This window comes from Hordeum vulgare, chromosome 5H, assembly GCF_904849725.1.
Source record: "Hordeum vulgare subsp. vulgare chromosome 5H, MorexV3_pseudomolecules_assembly, whole genome shotgun sequence".
In the NCBI taxonomy this organism is placed as follows: domain Eukaryota; kingdom Viridiplantae; phylum Streptophyta; class Magnoliopsida; order Poales; family Poaceae; genus Hordeum; species Hordeum vulgare.
In genome coordinates this window covers 511,490,974-511,518,316 of record NC_058522.1, presented here as the reverse complement: position 1 = coordinate 511,518,316, position 27,343 = coordinate 511,490,974, and positions in this window count along the sequence as shown.

Sequence of the window (27,343 nt, the reverse complement as noted above, 5' to 3'; positions counted from 1 at the left end):
ATGTTTACTCGGACAACTAGCTGAATGCCCTTGTGTTGTTACGGATCAACACAAAGACATAAGGATCAAATAGTTGTCCTCGCTAAATCTTGTATTTTCATTTATTATGTTATTGATTTTCAAAATATTCTTTTGATATCCTTTTTGGCAGTTAATATTTGAAATTAAATTTAAGAAGTTCCTTTCACAACTAAATGAAAATAAACATGAACTCCGATGAGTATAGAAACAAAAGAACAAAACCTTATTTTCTAAAAAAGGTAGGCCATCTCAAATAGCATATACTACACCCAAAGCAAAAAAAAACACCTACAAAAGAGGTATGTTTAATGCCAAACATTTGACCATTAGGTCAATGATAACACACAAGTGTAGTGGATCGTTTGTAGCCTTTTTCGATAAGTAAGAGTGTCGAACCCAATGAGGATCTAAAGGTAGAATTAATATTCTCTCAAGTTCTATCGGCAATCGATACAACTCTACGCACGCTAACGCTTACATTACCAAGAACAAGTATGAAACTATTTTACGGGGAAATAAAACTAAAAGTACTTTGTATGTTTAATAAATAGTTTTGCAAGGTAATAAAGAACATGAAAATAAAAGTTAGGTGTTGTATAGATAAATATTAATTAAGTTAGTTGATTAGTAGAAAGCTTTTTATAGCGCAAGAGAAAGATTTGTCCCTAGACAATCGATAACTAGACTCGTAATTATTGTTGCGGTTTTATATGAGGGAGAGGCATGAGCTAACATACTTTCCGTACTTGGATCATATGCACTTATGGCTGAAACTCTAGCAAGCATCCACAACTATTAAAGATCATTAAGGTAAACCCAACCATAGCATTAAGTATCAAGTCCCCTTTACCCCAATAGGTAAACACCCCCTTACTTGAGTGTAAGCTTCTGTCACTCTAGCCGCCCACAATAAACGAATCATAAACATATTGCAACATCCTATAGCGGGGATCCCCCAAGTGTGCGCGACACAAGAGGCACCATAGGACGACACCAATATAAAACATACAACTCAAACCAATCACGATCATCAATCAACTCATAGGACAAAATAAATCAACTCAAGTATCATAGGATAGCCACACTGAAAGGACGTATATGTCACCTAGAGCGGTGAATAGACGCTTAAAAATAATTATGGTTTAGGCTTGAACCTATGCAGAATAAAACTAGCATTTAATTAGTCAAGCAAAAAAACTAAAACAACTAGGCTCACTTATGTGCACTAACAACTTATGCTAAGCAAGATGAATAACTAAGTGATAGAATATATATAGCATGAAACCATATGGCTATCACAAAGTAAAGTGCAACAGAAAAGGGCTCGGGTAAGAGATAACTGAGGAATGAGGAGACAGTGATGTATCCTGAATTTCACACCCTTGCGGATGTTAATCTCCGGTTGGAATGGTGTGGAGGCACAATGCTCCCCAAGAAGCCACTAGGACCATCATAATCTCCTCATGCCCTCGCACAACGTAAGATGTCATGATTTCACTAAGGGACCCTCGAGGACGGTCACCAAGCCTGTACAAATTGCTCTGTGCAATCTCCACAACCTAATTGGAGACCCGACGCTTCCCTGGAGCTTTACATCACAATGATCGAGCACCAAGGCACCACCAAGCATCTAGGGCGCCAAAGCATCTAAGATGAACAAGCTCTAGGGTACAAAGCACCCAAGAGTAATAAGCTTCTCAACTTTTCACTTCCACGTATCACCGTGGAGAACTCAAATTGATGCAACTAATGCAATGAAAAGAATGTTGGGGAACGTAACATGGGAAATAAAAATTTCCCTACGCTCACGAAAGACCTATCATGGTGATGATCATCTATGAGAGGGGAGATCGGATGTACATACCCTTGTATATCGGTAGGCGGGAAGCGTTAAGAAACGCGGTTGATGTAGAAGACCGTCTTCGCAATCCGAATTGCAAGTGTCCCACGAACTCCATCCCAATGTAGTACCAAACGGACGGCACTGATACGTCTCCGTCGTATCTACTTTTCCGAACTCTTTTGCCCTTGTTTTGGACTCTAACTTGCATGATTTGAATGGAACTAACCCGGACTAACGCTGTTTTCAGCAAAATTGCCATGGTGTTGTTTTTGTGTAGAAATAAAAGTTTTCGAAATGTCCTGAAAATTTACAGAGAATTATTCTGGAATAAAAGAAAAATACATGCGCAAAGTTCCACCGGAGGAGGTGTGCCAGTGGGCCACAAGCCCCTGGGCGGCAGCCACCCCCCCCCCCCCCCCCCCCCCCGCCGCGCCGTGAGGGCTTGTGGGGCCCACGTGGCTCCATCGCCCCCAAACTCAGCTCTATTTATTCCGTCTTGCCCGGAAAAAAATCAGGGAGAAGGATTCATCACGTTTTACGATACGGAGGCGCCGCCAACTCCTGTTCTTCATCTGGAGGGCAGATCTGGAGTCCGTTCTGGGCTCCGGAGAGGGGAGATCGTCGCCATCGTCATCGTCAACCTTCCTTCATCGCCAATTCCATGATGCTCTTCACCGTTCGTGAGTAATCTCATCGTAGGCTTGCTGGACGGTGATGAGTTGGATTAGATCTATCATGTAATCGAGTTAGTTTTGACGGGGATTGATCCCTAGTATCCACTATGTTCTGAGATTGATGTTGCTACTACTTTGCCATGCTTAATGCTTGTCACTAGGGCCCGAGTGCCATGATTTCAGATCTGAACCTATTATGTTATCGCCAATATATGTGTGTTTTAGATCCTATCTTGCAAGTTGTAGTCACCTACTATGTGTTATGACCCGGCAACCCCGGAGTGACAATAGCCGGAACCACTCCCGGAGATGACCATAGTATGAGGAGTTCATGTATTCACCACGTGGTAATACGTTGGTCCGGTTATTTATTAAAAGGAGAACCTTAATATCCCGTAGTTTCCATTAGGACCCCGCTGCCACGGGAGGGATGAACAATAGATGCCATGCAAGTTCTTTTCCCTAAGCACGTATGACTATATAAGGAATACATGCCTACATTAGATTGACGAACGGGAGCTAGTTACATATTTCTCCGTGTATAGCTGTTACATGATGAATCACATCCGACATACTCATCCATCACCGATCCACTACCTACGAGTCTTTTACTACTGGTCCTTGCTACGTTACTTTGCTGCTACTGTTGTCGCTACTGTCGTTACTCTGCTGCTGCTACTACTGCTGTTACTTGCTACTAGTGTCACTACTGTTGTTACTTTGCTGCTATTTGTTGCAAGACTTTTTTGGAGCCGTTGCCGGGAAATAATATTTCCCCGTCCATGTGCTATTTACTGGCGCCATTGATACAACAAGTTAGGAATAGTCTGTCGTCAACAGATCTTTTTCTGACACCGTTGCTATCATACCACTTTGCTACTGATACTTTGCTTGCAGACACTAATCTTTTAGGTGTGCTTGAAATTGACAAACTCAGCTGCTAATACTTGAGAATATTCTTTCTCTTCCCGTTGTGTCGAATCAATAAATTTGGGTTGAATACACCACCCTCAAAAACTGTTGCGATCCCCTACACTTGTGGGTTATCAAGACTATTTTCTGGCGCCGTTGCCAGGGAAGCACAGCTATATTCTCTGAGTCACTTGGGATTGATGTCTGCTGGTCACTGTGAGGAATCCGAAAGATCCAAGAACTGAAATCTTGCCCTCAACTACGAGGACAGGTAAGGAACTGCCATCTAGCTCTGCACTTGATTCACCTTCAGTTATGAGTAAGTTTGCGACATCACCTCCTGCTAGAAATATTGATATGTCGCCTGTGCTTGATGATGCTACTTCTGCTGCCCATGATGCTTATGATGATGCTATGCTTGATACTGCTTTGCCACTAGGTGCATTCCTTGATGCACAAATTGCTAGAGTTGCTGCTAGATGTGATGATACTTCTGAAACTGCTGATACTATTGAAGTAGAACCTACTTTGCCTGTTATGCCTGAACGTTATGTTATGGAGGGAGAGATAGCTGAGGACTTTCTTGCGTGCAAGGATAGCTATGACGCTGAGAAATTACTGCTCAAGTGGAAAGAAAAATCTCTGAACGCTAGGATGAAATATGACCCGAAGTTTGCTACTTCGCCTATCTTTGTGACCAATAAGGATTATTAATTCTCTGTCGACCCTGAGTTAATCACTTTGGTCGAATCTGATCCTTTTCACGGTTATGAGTCTGAAATGGTTGTAGCCCATCTTACCAAACTGCACAATATAGCCACCCTATTCACTAGTGAGGAAAAGATCCGCCACTACTACATCCTCAAGTTGTTTCCTTTCTCGCTAAAGGATGATGCTAAGACTTGGTTCACTTCTCTTGCTCCTGGTTGTGTGCGTAGCCCCCAGGGTATGGTCTACTACTTCTCTGAGAAATATTTCCCTGCCCATAAGAAGCAAGCTGCCTTGCAGGAAATATACAACTTTGCTCAACGTGAAGAACAGAGTCTCCCACAAGCTTGGGGGAGGCTCATCCAGCTACTGAATGCTTTGACTGATCACCCTCTCGAGAAGAATGAAATACTTGATATCTTCTATAATGGACTTACCGATGCTTTCAAAGACCACCTAGATAGTTGTGTTGGTTGTGTTTTTAGGGAACGAACCGTAGAACAAGCTGAGATTCTACTGAATAACATCTTGTGCAATGAGAATGCTTGGACTAATCCCGAACCACCTCCTAAGCCAACTTCTAAGGAAAGAGGTATTCTATTCCTCAGTCCTGAAGATATGCAAGAAGCCAAGAAATCTATGCGAGAGAAAGGCATTAAATCTGAAGATGTCAAAAATCTACCACCTATCGAAGAGATCCATGGTCTCGATAACCCGATACAAGTAGTAGAAGTAAATTCTCTGTGTAGGTTTGATGAGAGTGATATTCCTTTTGATAAACCTCCTAGCTTATGCCTAGATGAATTTGATAACTTTGTTGCCAAACAACAGAGTTTCAATGATTATGTTAGCACACAATTGGAACAGAATGCTCGTATGCTTAGCCATTTAAGTGCTTGTGTGGATAGAAATGTCAATGATATTAAACTTCTAAGTAAACATGCCTCTATGGTTACTACTCAAGTAGAACAAGTACTTAAATCTCAGAATGACTTGCTCAATGAGTTGAATGACAATTCTGTTAGAGTCGTTACTAGAGGCGCTAGAATGACCCAGGAACCTTTGTATCCTGAGGGTCATCCGAAGAGGATTGAACAAGATTCTCAAGGAGTTAGCACTGATGCACCTAGTCATCCTAGAAAGAAGAAGAAACATGATAGGACCCTGCACGCTAGCAACCCTGTTGCTGCTACACCTGAGAGTCCAAACGATGCCTCTGTCTCTGATGCTGAAACACAATCTGGTGATGAACATGAGCCTAATGATAATATCAATAGTGATGTTCATGTTGATGCTCAACCTAGCAATGATAAGGATGTGGAGATTGAACCTGTTGATCTTGATAACCCACAGCCTAAGAATAGAAGATACGATAGGAATGACTTCACTGCTAGTAAGCACGATAAAGAAAGGGAACCATGGGTTCAGAAACCTATACCCTTTCCTCCCAAACCATCCAAGAAAAAAGGATGATGAGGATTTTGAGCGATTTGTTGAAATGATCAGACCTGTCTTTCTACAAATGTGTTTGACGGATATGCTCAAAATGTCTCCGTATGCTAAGTACATGAAGGATATTGTGACTAATAAGAGGAGGATACCTGAGGTTGAGATTTCCACCATGCTTGCTAACTATACCTTCAAGGGTGGAACTCCTAAGAAACTAGGTGATCCCGGTGTGCCCACTATACCTTGCTCCATTAAAGGTAACTACGTTGGAACTGCTTTATGCGACCTTGGAGCCGGTGTTAGTGTTATGCCTCTCTCTCTTTATCGTAGACTGAACTGGATAAGTTGACACCCACTAAAATCTCTCTGCAAATGGCCGACAAATCAACTACTTTCCATATCGGCATTTGCGAGGATGTGCCTGTTGTGGTTGCTAATGTCACTATCTTAACAGACTTTGCTATCTTGGATATTCCTGAGGACTATGCCATGGCGGTCATCCTCGGAAGACCCTTTTTAAACACTGCAGGGGCTGTTATAGATTGCAACAAAGGCAATGTTACTTTCCATGTCAACAGTAATGAGCATACGGTGCACTTTCCGAAGAAACAATATCGAGTACACATTGCATCAATGCTATCGAAAAAACTTCATCGATTCTTATTGGGAGCTTCGAATGCCCTATTCCTCGTGTCAAGATGAAGTATGATTTGCTTGTTGGGGAGATACACATCCCCATTGAGGTAACCTAGTGACTATTCGAAAATTATCCGTTCTCTTTTGCGATTCGAAAAGGTTTGTCGAGGAGACTTGATCAACCTAATTAACGGATTTTCTTTCGATGACCATGAGATGGATGAATCGAGGAGTCACAAACCTCTGTTCCAAGCTTTCACTTTAGGTTGCTTAGAAGAAAAATGATAGATTTAGTTTAGTTTTCCCTGTTTTCTGTTTTAGCGTCTCGTAGAAAAGTACCCCGAAAATAAAAGTTCTCCGAACGTCCTGAAAATCAAGTATCATTTTTTCTGGATTTTTTGAAAAATTCTGAGACAAAGAGCTTGTCTCGGGGCCAAAGCAGTGGGCCACAAGCCCTTGGGGCGCGGGCACCCCCTGGCCGCGCCACCCAGGCTTGTGGGGCCCACAGGCACCCCCTCCACTCATTCTTGCTCTCATCTGCTTCTCCTACCTCGAGAAAATATCGTTTCGCAGCTCAAACCCGTGTTCTTACTCCTCTTGCTGGGATTTTCGATCTCTTTGCTCAAAGCACCGTTCTCCGAACTGTTTTGGGGAAATTACTCCTTGGTAAGTGACTCCTCCATTGGTCCAATTAATTTTTGCTCTAGTGCCTTATACTCCGCGTATTCTTGCTGCCTTGGTGACCATGTTCTTGAGCTTTGCATACTGATTCTAGCTGGTCCCAAGTAGTTTTGATGCGTAATATGGCCTCTAGGCACTTGTGGGAGTAGTTGCTACGAGTTTAGTTGAGCTTTGTTCAATTTTCCTTAGAATCACTAAAAATTTCAGAAATTTTCAGAGATAGAAAAGGGAAAAGATGAGGAGGTTCTTGAGAGGCTCTTCAAGCCGTGACCCCAAGGATGATGGGAGTGAGAAGAAGCCCAAGTATCTGGTCCCTCGAGTCGCAGAAGTTCGAGCGTGCGAATGGCCAAGTGACGTGTTCTTACGCGCCGCTGGAGTTTATGAGGACTTTTATCACTTGGTGCAAAATGCAGGCCTTACCGCCTTCATTGAAGATAAGTGCCCGCAATACGTCCTCCTCACCAATATCTTCGTACAAAGCTTTAACTTCTATCCGAGGAAGAATCCTCCTATGGTTGAGTTCAAACTTTATGATATCCCCCAACGCATATCACTCCAGGATTTTTGTAATGTTTGCAAATTACCTTACGTTGGGGATATTCATGAACCTCGTCCACGGGACTTGGAAGCTTTCATTGGTACAATTTTTGTAGGAGAGGAGAGAGGAGTGTCTTGCGCTAGAGCTGCTAGCATTCATTTTCTCGTGCTTCGGTACTTCTCACTTTTTGTGGGAAAATGTTTGATTGGCCGTGGGAAGGCTGGGTCACTTAGTTCCCCAGATCTTGCGGTCTTGCGCGAAGCCCTTTATAACGATAAAACTTATAGCTTGGGCACTATAGTAGCTCAACGGTTGAACCTGAACCGTTCTAAAGGTATTGTCTATGGAGGTATCTATGCAACTCGTCTTGCTAGACACTTTGAGATACCCATTAGACTGGAGGAGGAAGAAGAGGTTCTTCTTCCTGAGAGATATCTAGATTACGATAGCATGGTTCGCCATGACTTTCTTGATAGAGATATAAGTAGAAGGATGATTTATAACCTGGTATTTAGTTAGGGTACTCGTGAGACTATTACTTTGCCTGCTCCTTCTTTGTTCAATCTTCATTCTCGCCCGAAAAAAATTAGGGAGAAGGATTCATCGCGTTTTACGATACGGAGGCGCCGCCAACTCCTGTTCTTCATCTGGAGGGCAGATCTGGAGTCCGTTCTGGGCTCCAGAGAGGGGAGATCGTCGCCATCGTCATCATCAACCTTCCTTCATCGCCAATTCCATGATGCTCTTCACCGTTCGTGAGTAATCTCATTGTAGGCTTGTTGGACGGTGATGAGTTGGATTAGATCTATCATGTAATCGAGTTAGTTTTGACAGGGATTGATCCCTAGTATCCACTATGTTCTGAGATTGATGTTGCTACTACTTTGCCATGCTTAATGCTTGTCACTAGGGCCCGAGTGCCATGATTTAAGATCTGAACCTATTACATTGTCGCCAATATATGTGTGTTTTAGATCCTATCTTGCAAGTTGTAGTAACCTACTATGTGTTATGACCCGGCAACCCCGGAGTGACAATAGCCGGAACCACTCCCGAAGATGACCATAGTATGAGGAGTTCATGTATTCACCACGTGTTAATGCGTTGGTCCAGTTCTTTATTAAAAGGAGAACCTTAATATCCCGTAGTTTCAATTAGGACCCCGCTGCCACGGGAGGGATGGACAATAGATGTCATGCAAGTTGTTTTCCCTAAGCATGTATGACTACATACGGAATACATGCCTACATTAGATTGACGAATGGGAGCTAGTTACATATCTCTCCGTGTTATAGCTGTTACATGATGAATCACATCCGGCATACTCATCCATCACCGATCCACTGCCTACGAGTCTTTTACTACTGGTCCTTGCTACGTTACTTTGCTGCCACTGTTGTCGCTACTACTGTTACTCTGCTGCTCCTACTGATGTTACTTGCTACTGCTGTCACTACTGCTATTACTTTGCTGCTACTTGTTGCAAGACTTTTCTGGAGCCGTTGCCAGGAAAGAATAGTTCCCGTCCACGTGCTATTTACTGGCGCCATTGATACAACAAGTTAGGAATAGTCTGCCGTCAACAGATGTTTTTCTGACACCGTTGCTATCATACCACTTTGCTACTGATACTTTGCTTGTAGACACTAATCTTTCAGGTGTGGTTGAAATTGACAAACTCAGCTGCTAATACTTGAGAATATTCTTTCGCTTCCCTTTGTGTCGAATCAATAAATTTGGGTTGAATACTCTACCCTCGAAAACTGCTGCGTACTTACCGGTAATGCGTGAAACCTTTCCAGAAGCCAAATGCAACTTTCCTATATATAAATCTTTGTTTCCGGACCATTTCGGATGCACTCGTGACGTCTGGGATCTCATCTGGGACTCTGAACAACATTTGGTTACCAACATCAACAATTCAACTATACTGAAAACGTCACCGAACCTTAAGTGTTCAGACCCTGCGGGTTCAAGAACTATGTAAACATGACCAAGACACTCTCTGGTCAATATCCAATAGCGGGACTTGGATGCACATATTGGATCCTACATATTCTACGAAGATCTTATCGGTCGAGCCTCTATGTCAAGGATTCATATAATCCGATATGTCATTCCCTTTGTCCTTCGGTATTTTACTTGCCCGAGATTCAATCGTCGTTATTCCCATACCTATTTCAATCTCGTTACCGGCAAGTCCCTTTACTCATTTCGTAATACAAGATCTCGTGGCCAACTCCTTAGTCACGTTGCTGGCAAGGCTTGTTTGTGATGTTGTATTACCGAGTGGGCCCTGAGATACCTCTATGTCACATGGAGTGACAAATCTCAGTCTTGATCCATGCTAACTCAACGGACACCTTCAGATATACCTGTAGAGCACCTTTATAGTCACCTAGTTATGTTGCGACGTTTGATGCACACAAGGTATTCCTTCGGTGTTAGTGAGTTACTGATACGTCCATTTTGCATCATGCTTTCATGTTGATATTTATCGCTTTATGGGCTGTTATTACACTTCATGGTAAAATACTTATGCCTTTTCTCTCTTATTTTGCAAGGTTTACATGAAGAGGGAGAATGCCGGCAGCTGGAATTCTGGCCTGAAAAAGGAGCAAGTTTGAGATACCTATTCTAAGCAACTCCAAAAGCTGTGAAAATCAACGAGGATTAATTTTGGAATTTATAAAAAATACTGGGCCAAAGAAGTACCAGACGGGAGCCAGCAGGAGGCCACAAGCCTGCTAGGCACCCCCCTGGCCGCGCCTAGGGGCTTGCGAGCCCCCTGGTGGCCCTCTGGCCCCCCTCTTTTGCTATAAGGAGGGTTTCGTTCCAAAAAAAATCAAGAGGAGGCTTTCAAGAGGAATCGCCGCCGCCACGAGGCGGAACTTGAGCAGAACCAATCTAGAGCTCCGGCACGATCGTCCTGTCGTGGAAACTTTCCTCCCTGAGGGGGAAATTGTCGCCATCGTCATCACCAACACTCCTCTCATCAGAGGGGACTCATCACCATCAACATCTTCATCAGCACCATCTCATCTCCAAACCCTAGTTCATCTCTTGTAACCAATCTCCGTCTCGCGACTCCGATTGGTACTTGTAAGATTGCTAGTAGTGTTAATTACTCTTTGTAGTTGATGCTCGTTGGATTACTTGGTGGAAGATTATATGTTCAGATCCTTGATGCTATTCATTACCTCTCTGGTCATGAATATGATTATGCTTTGTGAGTAGTTACTTTTGTTCCTGAGGACATGGGATAAGTCATGCTATAAGTAGTCATGTGAATTTGGTATTCGTTTGATATTTTGATGTGTTGTATGTTGTTTTTCCTCTAGTTGTGTTAAGTGAATGTCGACTACATAACACTTCACCATTATTTGGGCCTAGAGGAAGGCATTGGGAAGTAGTAAGTAGATGATGGGTTGCTAGAGTGACAGAAGCTTAAACCCTAGTTTATGTGTTGCTTCGTAAGGGGCTGATTTGTATCCACTAGTTTAATGCTATGGTTAGACTTTGTCTTAATTCTTCTTTCGTAGTTTAGGATGCTTGCGAGAGGGGTTAATCATAAGTGGGAGGTTTGTCCAAGTAAGGGCAGCACCCAAGCACCGGTCCACCCATATATGAAACTATCAAAGTAGAGAACGTGAATCATATGAACATGATGAAAAGTAGCTTGACAGAAATTCCCATGTGTCCTCGGGAGCGCTTTACCTCCTATAAGAGTTTGTCCAGGCTTGTCCCTTCCTACAAAAGGGATTGGGCCACTTTTCTGCACCGTTGTTACTTTTGTTACTTGCTACTTGCTACGAATCATCTTATCACACAACTACTTGTTACCGATAATTTCATTGCTTGCAGAGATTACCTTGCTGAAAACCACTTGTCAGATCCTTCTGCCCCTCATTGGGTTCGACACTCTTACTTATCGAAAAGACTACGATAGATCCCCTATACTTGTGGGTCATTAAGACTCTTTTCTGGCGCCGTTGCCGGGGAGTGAAGCGCCTTTGGTAAGTAGAATTTGGTAAGGAAACATTTATATAGTGTGCTGAAATTTATTGTCACTTGTTACTATAGAAACTAATCCTTTGAGGAGCTTGTTCGGGGTATCTTCACCTCGAATGGAAGCACAAGGAGTTGCGCCTCAACCTGCTGCACCTACTGAAAATGTTTGCTATGAATTTCCTTCAGGTATGCTTGAGAAACTGCTGGCTAATCCTTTTACAGGAGATGGAACATCACATCCCGACTTGCATCTAATCAATGTAGATGAAGTTTGTGGTTTATTTAAGCTTGCAGGTTTGCCCGAGGATGAGGTCAAGAAGAAGGTCTTTCCCTTATCTTTGAGGGATAAAGCATTACATGGTATAGGCTATGTGATGATACGGGATCATGGAACTACAACCGGTTGAAATTGGAATTTCATCAAAAGTTTTATCCTATGTATCTAGTACATCGTGATCGGAATTATATTTATAATTTTTGGCCTCGTAACACAGAAAGCATCGCTCAAGCTTGGGGGAGGCTTAAATCAATGTTATATTCATGCCCCAACCATGAGCTCTCGAGAGAAATTATCATCAGAACTTCTATGCTCGGCTTTCGCATGATGATCGCACCATGCTTGACACTTCTTATACCGGTTCTTTTATCAAGAGAGATATTGACTTCAAACGGAATTTATTGGAAAGAATTAAATGCAACTCTGAAGAATGGGAGTTTGATGAAGGTAAGGAGTCAGGTATGAATCTCAAGTTTGATTGCGTTAAATCCTTTGTCGAAACAAATACTTTTTGTGATTTTAGCGCTAAGTATGGACTTGACTCTGAGATAGTAGCTTTATTGTGTGAATCATTTGCTGCTCATGTCGATCTCCCTAAAGAGAAGAGGTTTAAATATCATCCTCCTTTAGAAGTCAATGTAGTTAAACCAATCCAGTTGAAGAGAAAGTCATTGCCTATAATGATCCTATTGTTCCTAGTGCTTACATTGAGAAACCACCTTTCCGTGTTAGGATAAAGGATCATTCTAAGCTTTAACTGTCATACATAGGGGCTACATTAGAACACAAATACCCCCTGAGCAAATTAGAGTTGAACCTAGCATTGCTATTATCAAAGACCTCATGTCCGACAATGTTGATGGCCATGATATTCACTTCTATGAAGATGCTGCTAGAATTGCTAAACCTCATACTAGAGACAAACATAGGCCTGTTGTTGGCACGCTTGTTGTTTTAGATAGGAGATCATTGTTATCATGGTTTATGTGATGTGGGTGCTAGTGTTAGTGCAATACCTCGATCCTTATATGATGAAATCAAAGACGAGATTGCACGTGTCGAGATAGAACCCATTGATGTCACTATTCAGCTTGCCAATAGATATACTATCTGCCCTTTGGGAATTCTTAGGGATGTTGAAGTCTTGTGTGGTAAAACGAAGTATCCTGCCGATTTCCTCGTTCTTGCGACCACACAAGATAGCTTTTGTCCCATCATATTTGGCAGACCTTTTCTCAATACTGTCAATGCTCATATTGACTCTGAGAAGCAAACTGTCACTGTTGGCTTTGAAGGTCTGTCACATGAGTTCAATTTCTCCAAGTTTGGTAGACAACCTCATGAAAAAGAGTTGTCTAGTAAGGATGAAACTATTGCCTTAGCTTCTATTGTTGTGCCTCCTACTGGTCCTTTAGAGCAATACTTGCTTGAGCATGAAAATGATATGCATATGGATGAAAGGGATGAGATAGATAGAGTTATCTTTGAACAATATCCTATCCTTAAGAATAATTTGTGTGTTGAACTGCTTGGAGATCCACCCCCACCAAAGGGTGGTCCTGTGTTCGAGCTTAAACAGTCGCCTGATACTCGTAAGTATGCTTATCTTGAAGAAAAAGAGATATATCCTGTTATTATTAGTGCTAGCCTCTGAGAGCATGAAGAAAAGAAGTTACTAAAAACTCTGAGGAAGCACCGTGCTACTATTGGATATACTCTTGATAATCTTAAGGGCATTAGTCCCACTCTATGCCAGCACAAGATTAAAACCGACCCTGATTCCAAACCAGTTGTTGATCATCAATGGAGATTAAATCCTAAGATGAAAGAGGTAGTAAGAAAAGCAATACTAAAGCTCCTGGAAGCGGGTATTATCTATCATGTTGCTCATAGTTACTGGGTAAGTCCGGTGCATTGCGTCCCTAAGAAGGGAGGTATTACCGTTGTCCCTAATGATAAGGATGAATTGATCCCACAGAGGATTATTACTGGCTATTGATGACCCACAAGTATAGGGGATCAATCGTAGTCCTTTCAATAAGTAAGAGTGTCGATCCCAACGAGGAGCAGAAGGATCTGACAAGTGGTTTTCAGCAAGGAAATATCTGCAAGCACTGAAATTGTCGGTAACAAGTGATTGTGTGGTGAGATGATTTGTAGCAATCAACAAGTAACAAAAGTAGCAACGGTGCAGCAAAGTGGCCCAATCCCTTTTGTAGCAAGGGACAAGCCTGGACAAAGTCTTATAGGAGGAAAAACGCTCCCGAGGACACACGGGAATTTCTGTCATGCTAGTTTCATCATGTTCATATGATTCGCGTTCGTTACTTTGATAGTTTTATATGTGGGTGGACCGGCGCTTGGGTACTGCCCTTACTTGGACAAGCATCCAACTTATGATTAACCCCTCTCGCAAGCATCTGCAACTACGAAAGAAGAATTAAGACAAAGTCTAACCATAGCATTAAACTAGTGGATCCAAATCAGCCCCTTACGAAGCAACGCATAAACTAGGGTTTAAGCTTATGTCACTCTAGCAACCCATCATCTACTTACTACTTCCCAATGCCTTCCTCTAGGCCCGAATAATGGTGAAGTGTTATGTTGTCGTCGTTCACATAACACCACTAGAGGAAAAACAACATACAACATATCAAATTACCGAACGAATAGCAAATTCACATGACTACTATTAGCATGACTTATCCCATGTCCTCAGGAACAAAAGTAACTACTCACAAAGCATAATCATATTCATGACCAGAGAGGTAATGAGTAGCATCAAGGATCTGAACATAAACTCTTCCACCAAGTAATCCAACTAGCATCAACTACAAAGAGTAATCAACACTACTAGCAACCTTACAAGTACCAATCGGAGTCGCGAGACGGAGATTGGTTACAAGTGATGAACTAGGTTTGGAGATGAGATGGTGCTGATGAAGATGTTGATGGTGACGAGTCCCCTCCGATGAGAGGAGTTTTGGTGATGACGATGGAGACGATTTCCCCCTCCGGGAGGGAAGTTTCCCCGGCAGGATCGTCCTGCCGGAGCTCTAGATTGGTTCTGCTCAAGTTCCGCCTCGTGGCGGCAGCAAATCCACGAAAAAGCTCCTCCTTGATTTTTTCCTGGACGAAACCCTTCATATAGAAAAAGACGGGGGCAAGTGGGTGATACGTCTCAAATGTATCTATAATTTTTTATGGATTCATGTTGTTATCTTGTCAACTTTGGATGTTTTATATACCTTTTATATCTTTTTGGGACTAACTTATTAATTCAGTGCCGAGTGTCAGTTCCTGTTTTTTCTGTGTTTTTGACTCTTTTCAGATCTGATTTTGGAAAGGAGTCCAAACGGAATAAAATCCCCGAAATAAATTTTTCCAGAACAGAAGAAGATCGGGGGACTTGAGGGCCAAGGCAGGAGGCCCATGATACGTATCCAATCTATCTATAATTTTTTATGGTTTCATGTTGTTATCTTGTCAAACTTTGGATGTTTTATATGCCTTTTATATCTTTTTTGGGACTAACCTCTTAATTCAGTGCCAAGTGCCAGTTCCTGTTCTTTCCGTGTTTTTTAACCTTTTTCAGGCGGAGTCCAAACGGAATAATTCTTTCGCGGTGATTTTTTATGGAAAATATCAAAAATACCGGAAGAAAAAGATACCGGAGAGGGGTCCCGAAAAAGCCACAAGCCATGTCGGCCCCCCTAGGCCGCACCAACCAAGCTTGTGGGCCCCTCAGGGGCCCACTTGACGCAACTCCACCGCCATCTGGTCCTATAAATCCAGAAACCTCCAGAAAGAAACCTAGATCGGGAGTTCCGCCGCCGCAAGCCTCTAGAGCCACCAAAAACCAATCTGGAGCCCGTTCCGGCACCCTGCCGGAGGGGGAATCCATCTTCGGTGGCCATCTTCATCATCCCGGCGATCTCCATGACGAGGAGGGAGTATGTCTCCCTCGGGGCTCAGGGTATGTACCAGTAGCTATGTGTTTGATCTCTCTCTCTCGTGTTCTTGAGATGTCTTGATCTCGATGTACCATGGGCTTTGCTACTATAGTTGGATCTTATGATGTTCTTCCCCCTCTCCCTTTTGTAATGAATTGAGTTTCCCCTTTGGAGTTATCTTATCGGATTGAGTCTTTGAGAACACTTGATGTATGTCTTGCACGTGTCTATCTGTTGTGATCAACTTGCGGGTTTGTGACATTTGGAACCTATGCATATGGGCTGGCACACGTTCGATTTATGTGAGTACTCGATGTATGTTTTGGTGATCAACTTGCGGGCTCGTGACATTGGGAACCTATGCATAGGGGTTGGCACACGTTTTGACTCTCCGGTAGAAACTTTGGGGCACTCTTTGAAGTTCTATGTGTTGGTTGAATAGATGATTCTGAGATTGTGTGATGCATATCGTATAATCATACCCACGGATACTTGAGGTGACAATGGAGTATCTAGGTGACATTAGGGTCTTGGTTGGTACGTATCTTAAGGTGTTATTCTAGTACGAACTCTATGAAAGATTGAATGGAAAGAATAGCTTCATGCTATTTTACTATGGACTCTTGAATAGATCGATCAGAAAGAACAACTTTGTGGTGGTTTCGTACCCGACAATAATCTCTTAGTTTGTTCTCCGCTATTAGTGATTTTGGAGTGACTCTTTGCTGCATGTTGAGGGCTAGTTATATGATCCAATTATGTTATTATTGTTGAGAGAACATCACTAGTGAAAGTATGAACCCTAGGCCTTGTTTCCACGCATTGCAATACCGTTCGTGCTCACTTTTGTTACTAGTTACCTTGCTGTTTTTGTAATTTCAGATTACGAAAACCTATATCTACCATCCATATTACACTTGTATCACCATCTCTTTGTCGAACTGGTGCACCTATACAACTTACCATTGTATTGGGTGTGTTGGGGACACAAGAGACTCTTTGTTATTTGGTTGCAGGGTTGCTTGAGAGAGACCATCTTCATCCTACGCTTCCCACGGATTGATAAACCTTAGGTCACCCACTCGAGGGAAAATTGCTATTGTCCTACAACCCTCTGCACTTGGAGGCCCAACAACGTCTACAAGGAGAAGGTTGCGTAGTAGACATCAAGCTCTTTTCTAGTGTCGTTGCCGGGGAGGTTAGCGCTTGAAGGTATATCTTTAGATCTTGCAATCGAATCTTTTTGTTTCTTGTTCTTTCGCTGAAAATAATGGAATTGAGGATGCCTCATATGCTCCATCTTTTCAATGTCTTTCGTGAGCATGATGGGAAGGAAAATTATGCTCAAGTGTTGAAAGAAGAATTACATAGAATGCTTGGCATAGAATATGTGAATGATGAGCATCATTGCAATGTCCTTAGCATGAATTCTTTGAATACCCATGATGCTAATGATATGCAAAGCCACAAGCTTGGGGATGCTATATTTGATCAAGATGATCTTTTTAGTTCTTCCACTTTGAATGATCAAAATTATTTTGATGAAAGGATGCCCCCTATCTATGATGATTATTGTGAGGATACTTATGCTTTAAAGAACAGGGATGATAAAACTTGTCATACTCTCGAGAACCCTTTTGCTAAACCTTGCTTTTTCATTGTGGACACAATTTGTAGTGCTCAAGTCTTTTACGATACTCCCACTACTATTCTTGAGAATAGATTTACTTATGTGGGGAGTAGTAAAATTCCTATGCTTGTAGATCATGAAAAGAAAGCCTTAGGTGCTGGTTATATTGTTGAATTCATTCATGATGCTACTGAAAATTACTATGAGAGAGGATCATATGCTTCTACTTACTGCAATAGTATCAAGCATCCTCTCCATATGTTGAAATTTTTGAAGCTATGCTTGCTATGCCTTCCTATGCTAGTTGATTCTTGCTCCAATAAATTATTTGATCACAAAATCCCTATGAATAGTAAGTGGGTTAGACTTAAATGTGCTAGCCATTTGCTCCATGATTCTCTCGTTGTGTTTCAATCCTTACCTTTTATGTGAGCATCATTGAAATCAATGCCTAGCTAAGGGCGTTAAACGATAGCGCTTGTTGGGAGGCAACCCAATGAATAATTTTTTTTTGCTTTTTGCTTCCTGTTTTGTTTTCTCCACACCATCATAATTCTGTTATGATTGTGTCTTTTGTGTTTACTTTTGTGTTTGTGCCAAGCAAAACCGTTATGATTAGTCTTGGTGATGATTGTTTGATCATGCTGGAAAAAGACAAACTTTCTGCTCACGAAAAGAATTTTCATTTTTATTATGTAAGATATTTTGAGTTCATTCTTTTTGCTGCTGATTTCTACGCAATTTCTTCAGACTGTCGTAATGTTTCAGATTTTTTGAAGTACCAGAAGTATACGAAGTATACAGATTCCTAAAGACAGGTCTACTGTTAACAGATTATGTTTTTGTTGAGTTGGTTGCTTATTTTGATGAAACTATGGATAGTATCGGAGGGTACTAGCCGTGGAAAAGAGAAAATATAGCAACCCAACACCAACATAAGTATAATTTAAGTTTGCTACAGTACCTAAGGAAGTGGTGATTTGCTTTCTTATACTAATGATATCACGAGTTTCTGTTTAAGTTTTGTGTTGTGAAGTTTTCAAGTTTTGGGTGAAGTTCTTATGGACAAAGAGATAAAGAGTGGCAAGATCTCAACCTTGGGGAGGCCCAAGGCACCCCAAGTTGATTCAAGGATGCCGAAAAAGCCTAAGCTTGGGGATGCCCCGGGAAGGCATCCCCTCTTTCGTCTTCAATCCATCAGTAATGTTACTTGGAGCTATATTTGTATTCACCACATGATATGTGTTTTGCTTGGAGCGTCTTGTATCGTAGGAGTCTTTTATTTTTTGTGTGTCACAATCTTCCTTGCTGCACACCTAGAGAGAGAGACATGCACTCACCGTGATTTTGTCGAGCTTCACTTATATCCTTTGAGTTAGGCAATTCAGCTCACATGTGTTTCACTTATATCTTTAGAGCTAGTTGATTTTGCTCTATGTGCTTCACTTATATCTTTTAGAGCACAGCGGTGCGTGGCTTGGTAGTTGGCTTATGCTATGAAAGTAGTCCCAAAAGTGGTAGTTATCCAAAGGGTTACGAAAACCTCCATATTCATGTGCATTGAGTAGAAAGAGAAGCTTGATTCCTCTCAATTAGTTTTGAGATGTGGTTGTGGTAATATTTAAGTTATGTTAGTATGGTGTTGTGAATCTAGAGATACTTGTGTTGAATTTAGTGATTCCCGTAGCATGCACGTATGGTGAACCGCTATGTGATGAAGTTTGAGCATGATTAGTTTATTGATTGTCATGCTCTGTGTAGCGGTCGGGATCGCGCGATGGTTTATACCTACCAACCCTTCCCCTAGGAGTATGCGTTGAATGCTTTGTTTCGATTACTAATAAAACTTTTGCAACAAGTATATGAGTTCTTCTTGACTAATGTTGAGTCCATGGTTTAGATGCACTTTCACCTTCCGCCATCACTATCTTCTTTAGTACCGTGCAACTTTCGCTGGTACATAAACCTACCATATAGCCTCCCTCAAAACAGCCACCATACCTACCTACTATGGCCTGATACTGCTTTGCCACTAGGTGCATTCCTTGATGCACAAATTGCTAGAGTTGCTGCTAGATGTGATGATACTTCTGAAACTGCTGATACTATTGAAGTAGAACCTACTTTGCCTGTTATGCCTGAACGTTATGTTATGGAGGGAGAGATAGCTGAGGACTTTCTTGCGTGCAAGGATAGCTATGACGTTGAGAAATTACTGCTCAAGTGGAAAGAAAAATCTCTGAACGCTAGGATGAAATATGACCCGAAGTTTGCTACTTCGCCTATCTTTGTGACCAATAAGGATTATTAATTATCTGTCGACCCTGAGTTAATCACTTTGGTCAAATCTGATCCTTTTCACGGTTATGAGTCTGAAATGGTTGTAGCCCATCTTACCAAACTGCACAATATAGCCACCCTATTCACTAGTGAGGAAAAGATCCGCCACTACTACATCCTCAAGTTGTTTCCTTTCTCGCTAAAGGATGATGCTAAGACTTGGTTCACTTATCTTGCTCCTGGTTGTGTGCGTAGCCCCCAGGGTATGGTCTACTACTTCTCTGAGAAATATTTCCCTGCCCATAAGAAGCAAGCTGCCTTGCAGGAAATATACAACTTTGCTCAACGTGAATAAGAGAGTCTCCCACAAGCTTGGGGGAGGCTCATCCAGCTATTGAATGCTTTGACTGATCACCCTCTCGAGAAGAATGAAATACTTGATATCTTCTATAATGGACTTACCGATGCTTTCAAAGACCACCTAGATAGTTGTGCTGGTTGTGTTTTTAGGGAACGAACCGTAGAACAAGCTGAGATTCTACTGAATAACATCTTGTGCAATGAGAATGCTTGGACTAATCCCGAACCACCTCCTAAGCCAACTTCTAAGGAAAGAGGTATTCTATTCCTCAGTCCTGAAGATATGCAAGAAGCCAAGAAATCTATGCGAGAGAAAGGCATTAAATCTGAAGATGTCAAAAATCTACCACCTATCGAAGAGATCCATGGTCTCGATAACCCGATACAAGTAGTAGAAGTAAATTCTCTGTGTAGGTTTGATGAGAGTGATATTCCTTTTGATAAACCTCCTAGCTTATGCCTAGATGAATTTGATAACTTTGTTGCCAAACAACAGAGTTTCAATGATTATGTTAGCACACAATTGGAACAGAATTCTCGTATCCTTAGCCATTTAAGTGCTTGTGTGGATAGAAATGTCAATGATATTAAACTTCTAAGTAAACATGCCTCTATGGTTACTACTCAAGTAGAACAAGTACTTAAATCTCAGAATGACTTGCTCAATGAGTTGAATGACAATTCTGTTAGAGTCGTTACTAGAGGCGGTAGAATGACCCAGGAACCTTTGTATCCTGAGGGACATCCGAAGAGGATTGAACAAGATTCTCAAGGAGTTAGCACTGATGCACCTAGTCATCCTAGAAAGAAGAAGAAACATGATAGGACCCTGCACGCTAGCAACCCTGTTGCTGCTACACCTGAGAGTCCAAACGATGCCTCTGTCTCTGATGCTGAAACACAATCTGGTGATGAACATGAGCCTAATGATAATATCAATAGTGATGTTCATGTTGATGCTCAACCTAGCAATGATAAGGATGTGGAGATTGAACCTGTTGATCTTGATAACCCACAGCCTAAGAATAGAAGATACGATAGGAATGACTTCACTTCTAGTAAGCACGGTAAAGAAAGGGAACCATGGGTTCAGAAACCTATACCCTTTCCTCCCAAACCATCCAAGAAAAAAGGATGATGAGGATTTTGAGCGATTTGTTGAAATGATCAGACCTGTCTTTCTACAAATGTGTTTGACGGATATGCTCAAAATGTCTCCGTATGCTAAGTACATGAAGGATATTGTGACTAATAAGAGGAGGATACCTGAGGTTGAGATTTCCACCATGCTTGCTAACTATACCTTCAAGGGTGGAACTCCTAAGAAATAGGTGATCCCGGTGTGCCCACTATACCTTGCTCCATTAAAGGTAACTACGTTGGAACTGCTTTATGCGACCTTGGAGCCGGTGTTAGTGTTATGCCTCTCTCTCTTTATCGTAGACTTGAACTGGATAAGTTGACACCCACTAAAATCTCTCTGCAAATGGCCGACAAATCAACTACTTTCCATATCGGCATTTGCGAGGATGTGCCTGTTGTGGTTGCTAATGTCACTATCTTAACAGACTTTGCTATCTTGGATATTCCTGAGGACTATGCCATGGCGGTCATCCTCGGAAGACCCTTTTTAAATACTGCAGGGGCTGTTATAGATTGCAACAAAGGCAATGTTACTTTCCATGTCAACAGTAATGAGCATACGGTGCACTTTCCGAAGAAACAATATCGAGTACACATTGCATCAATGCTATCGAAAAAACTTCATCGATTCTTATTGGGAGCTTCGAATGCCCTATTCCTCGTGTCAAGATGAAGTATGATTTGCTTGTTGAGGAGATACACATCCCCAATGAGGTAACCTAGTGACTATTCGAAAATTATCCGTTCTCTTTTGCGATTCGAAAAGGTTTGTCGAGGAGACTTGATCAACCTAATTAACGGATTTTCTTTCGATGACCATGAGATGGATGAATCGAGGAGTCACAAACCTCTGTTCCAAGCTTTCACTTTAGGGTGCTTAGAAGAAAAATGATAGATTTAGTTTAGTTTTCCGTGTTTTCTGTTTTAGCGTCCGATAGAAAAGTACCCCGAAAATAAAAGTTCTCCGAACGTCCTGAAAATCAAGTATCATTTTTTCTGGATTTTTTGAAAAATTCTGAGACAAAGAGCTTGTCTCGGGGCCAAAGCAGTGGGCCACAAGCCCTTGGGGCGCGGGCACCCCCTGGCCGCGCCACCCAGGCTTGTGGGGCCCACAGGCACCCCCTCCACTCATTCTTGCTCTCATCTGCTTCTCCTACCTCCAAAAAATATCGTTTCGCAGCTCAAACCCGTGTTCTTGCTCCTCTTGCTGGGATTTTCGATCTCTTTGCTCAAAGCACCGTTCTCCGAACTGTTTTGGGGAAATTACTCCTTGGTAAGTGACTCCTCCATTGGTCCAATTAATTTTTGCTCTAGTGCCTTATACTCCGCGTATTCTTGCTGCCTTGGTGACCATGTTCTTGAGCTTTGCATACTGATTCTAGCTGGTCCCAAGTAGTTTTGATGCATAATATGGCCTCTAGGAACCTGTGGGAGTAGTTGCTACGAGTTTAGTTGAGCTTTGTTCAATTTTCCTTAGAATCACTAAAAATTTCAGAAATTTTCAGAGATAGTAAAGGGAAAAGATGAGGAGGTTCTTGAGAGGCTCTTCAAGCCGTGACCCCAAGGATGATGGGAGTGAGAAGAAGCCCAAGTATTTGGTCCCTCGAGTCGCAGAAGTTCGAGCGTGCGAATGGCCAAGTGACGTGTTCTTACGCGCCGCTGGAGTTTATGAGGACTTTTATCACTTGGTGCAAAATGCAGGCCTTACCGCCTTCATTGAAGATAAGTGCCCGCAATACGTCCTCCTCACCAATATCTTCGTACAAAGCTTTAACTTCTATCCGAGGAAGAATCCTCCTATGGTTGATTTCAAACTTTATGATATCCCCCAACGCATGTCACTCCAGGATTTTTGTAATGTTTGCAAATTACCTTACGTTGGGGATATTCATGAACCTCGTCCACGGGACTTGGAAGCTTTCATTGGTACAATTGTTGTAGGAGAGGAGAGAGGAGTGTCTTGCGCTAGAGCTGCTAGCATTCATTTTCTCGTGCTTCGGTACTTCTCACTTTTTGTGGGAAAATGTTTGATTGGTCGTGGGAAGGCTGGGTCACTTAGTTCCCCAGATCTTGCGGTCTTGCGCGAAGCCCTTTATAACGATAAAACTTATAGCTTGGGCACTATAGTAGCTCAACGGTTGAACCTGAACCGTTCTAAAGGTATTGTCTATGGAGGTATCTATGCAACTCGTCTTGCTAGACACTTTGAGATACCCATTAGACTGGAGGAGGAAGAAGAGGTTCTTCTTCCTGAGAGATATCTAGATTACGATAGCATGGTTCGCCATGACTTTCTTGATAGAGATATAAGTAGAAGGATGATTTATAACCTGGTATTTAGTTAGGGTACTCGTGAGACTATTACTTTGCCTGCTCCTTCTTTGTTCAATCTTCATTCTCGCCCGGAAAAAATTAGGGAGAAGGATTCATCGCGTTTTACGATACGGAGGCGCCGCCAACTCCTGTTCTTCATCTGGAGGGCAGATCTGGAGTCCGTTCTGGGCTCCAGAGAGGGGAGATCATCGCCATCATCATCATCAACCTTCCTTCATCGCCAATTCCATGATGCTCTTCACCGTTCGTGAGTAATCTCATTGTAGGCTTGTTGGACGGTGATGAGTTGGATTAGATCTATCATGTAATCGAGTTAGTTTTGACGGGGATTGATCCCTAGTATCCACTATGTTCTGAGATTGATGTTGCTACTACTTTGCCATGCTTAATGCTTGTCACTAGGGCCCGAGTGCCATGATTTAAGATCTGAACCTATTACATTGTCGCCAATATATGTGTGTTTTAGATCCTATCTTGCAAGTTGTAGTAACCTACTATGTGTTATGACCCGGCAACCCCGGAGTGACAATAGCCGGAACCACTCCCGAAGATGACCATAGTATGAGGAGTTCATGTATTCACCACGTGTTAATGCGTTGGTCCAGTTCTTTATTAAAAGGAGAACCTTAATATCCCGTAGTTTCCATTAGGACCCCGCTGCCACGGGAAGGATGGACAATAGATGTCCTGCAAGTTCTTTTCCCTAAGCATGTATGACTACATACGGAATACATGCCTACATTAGATTGACGAACGGGAGCTAGTTACATATCTCTCCATGTTATAGCTGTTACATGATGAATCACATCCGGCATACTCATCCATCACCGATCCACTGCCTACGAGTCTTTTACTACTGGTCCTTGCTACGTTACTTTGCTGCCACTGTTGTCGCTACTACTGTTACTCTGCTGCTGCTACTGATGTTACTTGCTACTGCTGTCACTACTGCTATTACGTTGCTGCTACTTGTTGCAAGAATTTTCTGGAGCCGTTGCCAGGAAAGAATAGTTCCCGTCCACGTGCTATTTACTGGCGCCATTGATACAATAAGTTAGGAATAGTCTGCCGTCAACAGATCTTTTTCTGACACCGTTGCTATCATACCACTTTGCTACTGATACTTTGCTTGTAGACACTAATCTTTCAGGTGTGGTTGAAATTGACAAACTCAGCTGCTAATATTTGAGAATATTCTTTCGCTTCCCTTTGTGTCGAATCAATAAATTTGGGTTGAATACTCTACCCTCGAAAACTGCTGCGTACTTACCGGTAATGCGTGAAACCTTTCCAGAAGCCAAATGCAACTTTCCTATATATAAATCTTTGTTTCCGGACCATTTCGGATGCACTCGTGACGTGTGGGATCTCATCTGGGACTCTGAACAACATTTGGTTACCAACATCAACAATTCAACTATACTGAAAACGTCACCGAACCTTAAGTGTTCAGACCCTGCGGGTTCAAGAACTATGTAAACATGACCAAGACACTCTCTGGTCAATATCCAATAGCGGGACTTGGATGCACATATTGGATCCTACATATTCTACGAAGATCTTATCGGTCGAGCCTCTATGTCAAGGATTCATATAATCCGATATGTCATTCCCTTTGTCCTTCGGTATGTTTCTTGCCCGAGATTCAATCGTCGTTATTCCCATACCTATTTCAATCTCGTTACCGGCAAGTCCCTTTACTCATTTCGTAATACAAGATCTCGTGGCCAACTCCTTAGTCACGTTGCTGGCAAGGCTTGTTTGTGATGTTGTATTACCGAGTGGGCCCTGAGATACCTCTATGTCACATGGAGTGAAAAATCTCAGTCTTGATCCATGCTAACTCAACGGACACATTCAGATATACCTGTAGAGCACCTTTATAGTCACCTAGTTATGTTGCGACGTTTGATGCACACAAGGTATTCCTTCGGTGTTAGTGAGTTACTGATACGTCCATTTTGCATCATGCTTTCATGTTGATATTTATCGCTTTATGGGCTGTTATTACACTTCATGGTACAATACTTATGCCTTTTCTCTCTTATTTTGCAAGGTTTACATGAAGAGGGAGAATGCCGGCAGCTGGAATTCTGGCCTGAAAAAGGAGCAAGTTTGAGATACCTATTCTAAGCAACTCCAAAAGCTGTGAAAATCAACGAGGATTAATTTTGGAATTTATAAAAAATACTGGGCCAAAGAAGTACCAGACGGGAGCCAGCAGGAGGCCACAAGCCTGCTAGGCACCCCCTGGCCGCGCCTAGGGGCTTGCGAGCCCCCTGGTGGCCCTCTGGCCCCCCTCTTTTGCTATAAGGAGGGTTTCGTTCCGAAAAAAATCAAGAGGAGGCTTTCAGGAGGAATCGCCGCCGCCACGAGGCGGAACTTGAGCAGAACCAATCTAGAGCTCGGGCACGATCGTCCTGTCGTGGAAACTTTCCTCCCTGAGGGGGAAATTGTCGCCATCGTCATCACCAACACTCCTCTCATCAGAGGGGACTCATCACCATCAACATCTTCATCAGCACCATCTCATCTCCAAACCCTAGTTCATCTCTTGTAACCAATCTCCGTCTCGCGACTCCGATTGGTACTTGTAAGATTGCTAGTAGTGTTAATTACTCTTTGTAGTTGATGCTCGTTGGATTACTTGGTGGAAGATACTATGTTCAGATCCTTGATGCTATTCATTACCTCTCTGGTCATGAATATGATTATGCTTTGTGAGTAGTTACTTTTGTTCCTGAGGACATGGGATAAGTCAAACTATAAGTAGTCATGTGAATTTGGTATTCGTTTGATATTTTGATGTGTTGTATGTTGTTTTTCCTCTAGTTGTGTTAAGTGAATGTCGACTACATAACACTTCACCATTATTTGGGCCTAGAGGAAGGCATTGGGAAGTAGTAAGTAGATGATGGGTTGCTAGAGTGACAGAAGCTTAAACCCTAGTTTATGTGTTGCTTCGTAAGGGGCTGATTTGTATCCACTAGTTTAATGCTATGGTTAGACTTTGTCTTAATTCTTCTTTCGTAGTTTAGGATGCTTGCGAGAGGGGTTAATCATAAGTGGGAGGTTTGTCCAAGTAAGGGCAGCACCCAAGCACCGGTCCACCCATATATCAAACTATCAAAGTAGCGAATGTGAATCATATGAACATGATGAAAAGTAGCTTGACAGAAATTCCCATGTGTCCTCGGGAGCGCTTTACCTCCTATAAGAGTTTGTCCAGGCTTGTCCCTTCCTACAAAAGGGATTGGGCCACTTTGCTGCACCGTTGTTACTTTTGTTACTTGCTACTTGCTACGAATCATCTTATCACACAACTACTTGTTACCGATAATTTCATTGCTTGCAGAGATTACCTTGCTGAAAACCACTTGTCAGATCCTTCTGCCCCTCATTGGGTTCGACACTCTTACTTATCGAAAAGACTACGATAGATCCCCTATACTTTTGGGTCATGAAGACTCTTTTCTCGCGCCATTGCCGGGGAGCGAAGCGCCTTTGGTAAGTAGAATTTGGTAAGGAAACATTTATATAGTGTGCTGAAATTTATTGTCACTTGTTACTATAGAAACTAATCCTTTGAGGAGCTTGTTCGGGGTATCTTCACCTCGAACGGAAGCACAAGGAGTTGCGCCTCAACCTGCTGCACCTACTGAAAATGTTTGCTATGAATTTCCTTCAGGTATGCTTGAGAAACTGCTGGCTAATCCTTTTACAGGAGATGGAACATCACATCTCGACTTGCATCTAATCAATGTAGATGAAGTTTGTGGTTTATTTAAGCTTGTAGGTTTGCCCGAGGATGAGGTCAAGAATAAGGTCTTTCCCTTATCTTTGAGGGATAAAGCATTACATGGTATAGGCTATGTGATGATACGGGATCATGG